Source organism: Myotis daubentonii, chromosome 19 (assembly GCF_963259705.1).
Source record: "Myotis daubentonii chromosome 19, mMyoDau2.1, whole genome shotgun sequence".
In the NCBI taxonomy this organism is placed as follows: domain Eukaryota; kingdom Metazoa; phylum Chordata; class Mammalia; order Chiroptera; family Vespertilionidae; genus Myotis; species Myotis daubentonii.
This window is the reverse complement of record NC_081858.1, coordinates 16062753-16070707: the sequence shown is the minus strand read 5'-3', so window position 1 is coordinate 16070707 and position 7955 is coordinate 16062753. Positions and strand designations below refer to the sequence as shown.

At 46.5% G+C, this 7955-nt stretch overlaps 1 protein-coding gene across 5 annotated transcripts in view; it reads left to right on the top strand.

Moving 5' to 3' along the window:
* Positions 1-287: 287 nt before the first annotated feature.
* Positions 288-7955, top strand: part of CDON (cell adhesion associated, oncogene regulated) — a 75396-nt gene continuing 67728 nt past the window's right edge. The window contains exons 1-3 of one of the 5 annotated variants that reach the window (XM_059676687.1): positions 1068-1263; positions 1698-2034; positions 4348-4521. The gene's annotated coding sequence lies outside the window, so the exon portion shown is untranslated. Of the gene's footprint in view, positions 415-1067; positions 1264-1697; positions 2035-4330; positions 4522-7955 lie in introns of those variants that run through there. The other 4 variants (XM_059676689.1, XM_059676690.1, XM_059676686.1 and 1 more) reach the window with 4 other exon arrangements.

Here is a 7955-nt window from a genome sequence, read left to right as displayed (position 1 = left end):
TCCCTAATAAACTTTGGACATTTTCTCCTCTTGATCTGTCTGTTCAATGGATTAGCCCAGGTAGAACTTAGGTGAGAAGGAAGTGGTTTCTTGCATCCGCCACCTGCCCCGCCACCCCCGGCCCCCAGTATAGAAATCATTTTTTCCCTTTTTCTGTTTGAACCACTGAGGTTCGGTGACATCAAATAACTTGGGGCGGGTCCAAGGACGGGCTGGTTAGACTCTGGGCCCAAAGGCCACGCTGGTTTCACCGGGACAGAGGCTCACTCCCAGCCTAAGTTCTGCCGCCAGTTTGGCGCGACTGTGAAGGCAGGAGGGGAGGTTGTGGAACCAGGAAGAAACGAAACATGGAAAGTAATGAACAGGCGACGGAACCATAGCGGCGGGAAGCTGGAGCCGCGAGACAGCCACCAGGTAAGAGTGGAGAGAGACAGATCGGGGTGGGGGGCCGGGGAGAGATGAGCCGAAGACCTTACGTGCGGAGATGCATCACCCATGGACACAGACAAGTGCGGTGAAGGCCTGGGGCAGGCGGGGGCGGGGTGAAGGGGGGCAAAGGGTCGGGGGAGTGGAAGACATTTGTAATACTGTCAACAATTTTAAAAAAACGAGTGGAGAGAACAGACAGGTCGGGAGCGCCGCCGAGGACTGAGGGGCGGGGCCTGGGCGGGGCGCCGGCGGACGTGCGGACCCTTGCGGACCGCTCCACCGCCGGTCTCCGGGGGCCTTAAAGGGGGAGGAGAGTGAGAGCAACCTCCGGGAGCTGCTGAGGCACCTCCGTATCACCTGCCCTAAACCAAAGCAGAGAATTAACTCCTTTGACGGGAGGGGAGCTCTTGTGGACAAGCAGGAAGGGGACTGGAGGTGGCCCTGCACATGGTGCGTCCCCCCCCGAATATTGGTACGTCCCGTCCCTGCCGTGGATCTGGCGGCTGCGCGCGCACCCTCCGGCGGGGCGGGGCGGCCTCGTGGCGCGCTCCCGCGGCGCCGGGTCACGCGCCCGCGCGCCGAGGCCTGGGCGGGCGGGCGCAGCGGCGGGGGCGCGCGCCGTGACTCCGCCCCGCCCCCTCCCCCGAGCCCGGGCGCGCGGCGCGGCGCGGCGCAAGGAGAGCGGGGACCCGCGCCCCCGCCCCGCCCCCGCCTGGCGCGTGGAGGCCGCTCTGATCGCTGTCGCCGCCGTAGCCGCCCGCGCGGGATGACCTGGGGCGGCTCTGGGAGCCGGCTGCCGCGAGAGATCTGGGGGCTCCGCCGGGCCGCCGAGAGGTGCGCGGTGGTCCCGTCGCGGGGTCGGGGGACGGGCGGTCGCGGCGGGCGGCCGGCGGGCCCAGGGGCGCGGGGTCGGGGGCTCGGGCGGAGACGGGGGCCGCTGGGCCGCCCCGTGGTGGAGGGCGGGGTGTCAGTGACAGGGACCCGCCCGGCAGGTGGGACGAACCTGGCGGGGAGCTGGGGCGCCGGCACGTCCCCAGGGAGAGGGGGGGGTCCCCGCCCTTCAACCTCCACCCGCGGGGCGCCCTGGGGACGGTGCTTTCTGCGGGGCGAGCGGGAGAAACGTCCCGCACGGGGTCTCTCTCTCCGCTGTCACGGGCGCCGTGCCTGCCCAGCCCCGGGAGCTCGGGAGCTCGTTCTCCTTCCCCAGCAGCTCTCCCTGCGGTTGCATTCTCCTGTCTCCATACATTGCAGCTCGCTCTTTATTTCAGCCCGCAGCTTCCAACCCTTGTGGCTTCCACTCCACCTCTAGGACTGTCAGTCATAAATCACAGAGTGGGGGGTGCGGGGGTTGGAGGGACTCTCTGGTCTTCGCCTCCTTGTTCCCCCGGACCCCACCGAGTCAGGTGGACGGCTGTCTGTCCGCAAGGAGGCTGCTCCGGAAAGCTGGTCCTTCCTGGCCGGGCTCCCGAGGGTGGCAGGTGCTCGGAGGGCAGGCTGCCTTCCAGCTGAGATCTGGGGTCTAGAGAACCAACCGCATTCACAGAAAGGCAGCCTCCTCCGCGCCCGGAGTCGGACACCTCGTGGAACGGGAGGTCGGACTTAAAGGTAACAGATGGGTTCTCAGTCCGGTGGCCGGCGATGCCGATGCCATGCCTCACTGACACCATAACCCGCAGGCTGTCAGCTGACGCTTGGCATCATTACCCAGTGGGTAGTGTCCAGGAGGAGGCGGTGGGAGAGGGCTGGGGCTGAAACGGGTTTGTTCTTGGGATGATTCTAAACATCCTATTGCATTTTAGAGCTCGGTTTGTTGTTGTTGTTGTTGTTGTGAGTAGTCTACTTTAGCTGAAAATGGATGGGGGAGGGGGAGTAGTGCAACTTTTAGGACAAGATGAAAGGGAACGTCAGAAAGGTTCTGGACATTTTTAAAAATTAGTCCTTAACTAGAAAGCATTCTTAGGAACCCAGAGAGACACCCACTACCGTAGTTTTCTGTTATGCACATGTTGATATAAACTGCCTCCTACTTTTAAGTTATATGAGAAGGATGGAGTGCAAACCTGTTTCATTTTGTGAAGACCCGCCCTTGGGTGTGTGTTTGGCAGCGTATAGAACAGAAACATTTATATTTCTAGAAAAAACACCCCTGTATGTTATTTAACTTTCATGCAAAAAAAAAAAAAAAAAAAAAACAACCCCCAAAACGTGGATATAGTATCTGGGAAATCTGTCTTTGTTTGAGTAGTGTAATCAACCAGGGAAATCAGTTCCTCGAGGTAGTGTGTTTGTGCAAGAACTCACTTGGGATGCTTTGATTGATGGCTGTGGTTCGCATCAGCCTCCTCTGTGGAAAGTACTTAAACAGCTCTGCCCTGGAGTGGGGAGGTACAGAGAACTCTCAGGCCCCGGAGCACACCCATCTGGCCTGTGCAGGTTGGGTTCTCCATCATCTTACCTTCTTTGCAGGTGGTTTGACTTTGCATGAAGAGAACTAAGCTCACTTTCAGATAGGACCCCCGCCCCATTCGCAAGGTCTATAGGGATGGGAGGCTGTGTGTAGGAAAGGGGGGGTCTAAAGAGATCAGGTAAAATGCATTGACTGGTTTGCTGTGCTTTCCTCTTATTTTCCCACGTTGACCTTTTACACTTTCATGACTTTCTAAACGATGTCATTTATGGTTTTGTCACAATAAAAACTGAAGTAAAATGTTCCTTCTCTAGAAAACGTTTCTTTTGCAAACATTTAGACCAAAATTGGGTGATTATGTCTAAGTAAAATCCAGGGGAAATGATTTTTAGGCATTTAACATTATCTTAGTGAAATCAGACAGGGGATAGGACATTAAAAATAAGTAATTTAAAAATTTGTTATTTATAACACTTAATTACATTAGGCGTTGCCTTGTTATTAGCGCTTATACTGCGTAGATGTGTAGGTAAGAAGACATCAGAGGAGTAGATGAGTTGTCCACCAGGTAGTATTTAGGCAGATGATCTTACCACTTAATAGCAACTAATTAGATTAGAAAGGGAATTTGGAGTCTGGTTGCTAAATACATTGCTTTGAAGGACTTGATTTACAGTTTTTGATTGGTGTTCTTCCCTAAGAAGTTTTGTTATCTTGGATTATTCTCAAATAAGACATTTGAGAATAATGTTTTATTGTTTTTATGTAAATTTTTATATTGTGTGTGTAAACATTCCCTTTATTTATAAACATTTCATTTATACATTTTTGTTGTATATAAGGTACTGATTCACTTTCAAGATAATAGGGAGGAGGGCTTGACTTGATATTTTTCAATTAAAATGAAGTGTATGGAATATATTTAATGTCACTTTAAAAATATTGGATTACAATTCAATGAGAAACTGGCGTGTGTTTTTTTTTTTAATCCTCCAAGTTTTCCTTCATTGTTTGTGCTCTTTCCCCCATTGTCAGGCTTAAAACATACAGTATCATTGTCATCTGTCCCCTGAATAATGGTCCTGAGGTGATATTATTAATGTGGCTTTTTAAAATCAAACTAATTATACTTGCCTAAAAGAGCCACATGTGTGTGATTCTAGCTGCCTGGTGCCTTTTGAGAGCCCTGGAGACAAGCTAGTGAATAGAGCTGAAAATTCATTCTGTATTTGATTAAATGGAACAGACTCGCTGCTCCTTACCCCAGCAGGGGCTATGAGATCTCTTGATCCCCGAAGCGGCTCCAAGACCCTGGGAATTCCATTAGCGAGCACCTGAGGAATTTCTGCCCTGCAGTGCCTTTTTTGTATGTGTGTGTGTGTGTGTGTGTGTGTGTGTGTGCAGAGGGAGTGGAGCAGCCGTGAGGGGGGAGCGGAGGGAGGGGGCGGAGAGAGGCTACATTAGAAGACTCCATATGTTAGCAGATCTAAAATCAAGGCATGACTTAACAGCTTATCTCATAAGAGAAGAGCCCAACCCAAAGGCAGATTGCTAGTCAGGACTTTCCTGCAAGCAGGACTGTGGCGGTGTGTTTCTTAGCCCTGAAGTGAACGCCACTGTTAAGTACAGAAAGTCATTTTTCTGCTTTCCCTCCGAAGCACAAGCATACACACGTTGCAGATTTGGTAAGTTTTCTCTGAATGATCTATTGATAAACATGTAAAATTGTGTTACAGTTTGGTCTTGCCTGCCAGGGTGGATGTATTGTTTCAATAGCTTTTTGAAGTGAGAGCTAAATCTGACTTTTATGGGAAGCAAATCATTTTTTTGCAGAGGTGAAATGCTTGTTTGAATAGGCATATTTTAGTTTGCTCTTTTGTTTTTATATGATTTTGTTGTGTTTCTGTTCTGTTATAGAGTATAAATTCATTTAGGGTGTAGCTCTTTTCTGTTGTCTTTTAAGAAACCTTTCTGATTTCTAGTATTTTTTTTAAGGAATTGCTTTGCAGATTTGCTAGCGGCCACAAGTAAATGAAAATATATCTATTAAAATATTCTGTAAACATTTTTGGGGTAAGGTTTTTTGGAAATATTAGTGGATCTTCCTCCCTCGCCCCCCTTCACCCCCAATATAATTTTTGGATACACTTTTCAAAATGTTAGCCCAGTTTGTTTCTTGTGTACTTTTCCAGGAAGAGTAGTTCTGAATCTTGGATGCCATAGTTAATTGATTTTCATCTTTTGAGAATAAACATGAATCTGAATTCCACTGCTTGTACATTTCATGGAATGCAGAGAGTGCAGTAGCTTATTTGATGGTTAATTTGATATTTTGTCCCTGCTTAACATCATGTTGTATATCATGTATTACCGTCCTATTACCATGTAGTCCTACCAAATTCTCCCCACAATACACTGTTTAGAAAATAAAGAAGCCTTTTAGAGAATACGTTTAAAAATGTTTTCCCATCTTAATCCAGGGCATGCCTTCTACTAGTATGGCCAAATTGAAAGGACTCTTGAATGAATTGGAGTAAATACTGTGGTTAGCATTGTGCCTGTCTTGGTTCACAGGTTGTTCAGTTTCTTTGCTGTGTGATGTATTTTGATAGCCACAGATAATACAAAGCTACCCCAAAGAATATTTTTTTTCTACATATCAGTTGGAATGTGAGTAGGGACTTCAATTCGCGAGAGCCAGTGATGTATCTTTAACCCTAGAATTTAAGGAACTGTAAAAGTTCCTTACACCTTATTCGAGAAGACAAAAAAAAAATACAGATTATGTTATTAAACTTAAGGTTTTATATTCTGCTCATGTTTTGTTGCTTGTAACTGTGTGCTTGGTTTTTTATAGTACCCTAATACAAACAAGAGAATTAAGTTGACATTTAGCTTGCTGCTCAGCTATTCTTGTTACAGGCTGGCTCACCTCTTTATTTATGTGAGCTTGCACAGTGATCTTGACCTAAGCTTTGGTTTTCTGTTCTACAAAATGGGGATAATAACAATAGTATCTCTAACCACTGTTGGGGGATTACAAGAGATAATGAAAGTAAAGCGCTTGGCATATGGTAAAACCTCTGTGAATGGGAGCTGCTGGTATTTCTAGTAATTCCTCCTGTTCAGGAGTCTATTATTTCGATCCAGAAGTGATTTCTTGGAAGTACTAACTAATGAGGAGTTCTCAGAAGTTAGTGATAGTGTGGACATATGTAACTGCTGTAAAGTTTTCGTGTGCTACAGTTTTCTTAATTTTGCAGTTGAAACTTAAAACACACCTGGAAACAATGTGTTGCATTTTTTTCCAATCGAGATGTAATACAGAGATGTACACAAGCATCCATTTAATGTACACTAAGTGAACAGCTAGGTGAGGCTTTACATACACGCACACCTGTGTACCGGTGCCCAGGTGGATATAGAGCCTTTCCTTTGCCTCAGAAGGCTCCCTGGGTCTCTTCCCAGACAACGCCACTGTCCCCTGCGAGCAACAACTATTCTCTCTGCAGATGAGATTTTTACCAGAGATTAGTTTAGCCTGTTCTTGAACTTGATAAAAGTGGATGCAGACAGTATGTGTTCTTTTATATCTGGTTCCTTGCACTGCTCATTGTGTCTGAGGGATTCATCTGTCATCATGTATGGTGGTGAGACATGCCTTTTACATTGTTGTAGCATCTTTTGTGTTTTGAAATCCATAGCAGTTCATTTTATTGGCACATGGTCAGTGGGGGGAAAATAACAATACTTCTGCCTAAAGTATTAGAAAATCAGATCCCAGTGGCTAGCTTAGAAAAATACCCACGACCTTATTTTTATACATAAAAACGGGCCGAAGGTGATATCATTACCTACAGTTACAATTCCATAAATCAGATTTTTTGATAACTGCATTTATTTTACTTTTTGTTTTTAGAAGGGAATGGAGGGAGCCTCAAAATAGAGAAAGACTATCTACGTCACCTTATGTCCTTCATTTCTAGGATTTAATGCAATAATCAATAGTTAGAATTGCACAGACATGACCATCACCCCAGCATTAGTGTAATATCTTTTAGAAGAAAATGAAAAACACAATGTTATTTTGAAAAAAAATCCCCCCAAATGGAGCTAGTATGCTGTACTACGGGAAGAGTGTGAAGACTGGGACTGCCCACTTATACCAACTGGCTGTATGACCTTCACAGTTACTGTCAGGTTGTGCCTTTGTGTTTAGAAATTTGTTTGCATTGTTGGAATTCCCTAATATGCCAAATACCATTTATTTCCCCAAACAGTGAAACAAGAATACAAGATGCTGTTGACGAATCAGAAGTTTTTGTTTTCATTGAAATTTTGGAGGGAGCCGTGGTTGAGATGAATAATATTTCTGTTCTTGGAAATGTTGAAGGACTTTCTGGATGGTCTGCTTGAACACAAGCCACTTTCTCTCTCAGGAGACATTGTATCCTCAGCATTTGTAATTTTATTAAATCTATTATTCATAGTTCCTTGACAGGAGCTCCTTCCTCACTTCCAGCCATGTGCAGGGATGGGTTCCCCTGCATTCCAGAGGGGCGAGTTGTCCCCCTTTCTTCTTAAATCAGACCACCAGTGGCCAAGACTTCAGTGGGGGTGGGGAGAGTTGAAATGGTGATATATGATGCATCTTTTGTTCCATAGGGCGCTCAAAAGGTGCAGATTTTTTTTCCAAAGAGGGAAGAGCTAACTGTCTGTCAAATAGAGCTGCCTCATGACAGAAATTGCACGCTGGAAGTGGCATGAGCTCCTTATAACTAGACATGTTCTAGTGGCATTTGCCAAAGAGACTGTGGAAAGCATCGCTTCCTTCCGTGACGGATTGGACCTCACGACCTGTAGGGCCTTTGCAGTACTAAGACTCCCTGAAATAGGCTTTATGGGTGTCTACGTAGCCACCGGATACATAAGGGGGGAGAAAATGTTTTAACACGTTTCAAATAGCCATTAGGTCAATACATTTTCTCACACCAACCCTGGTATAAAGTTGAGGACTGCTTCTACCTGCCGGCTCTTTCACTTTAATTTAATTCTTTATTTTTTCACTCATAAGTAAATGTCGGAGATTCTTTTTTCCCAGCATTCTAAGTATATTGGT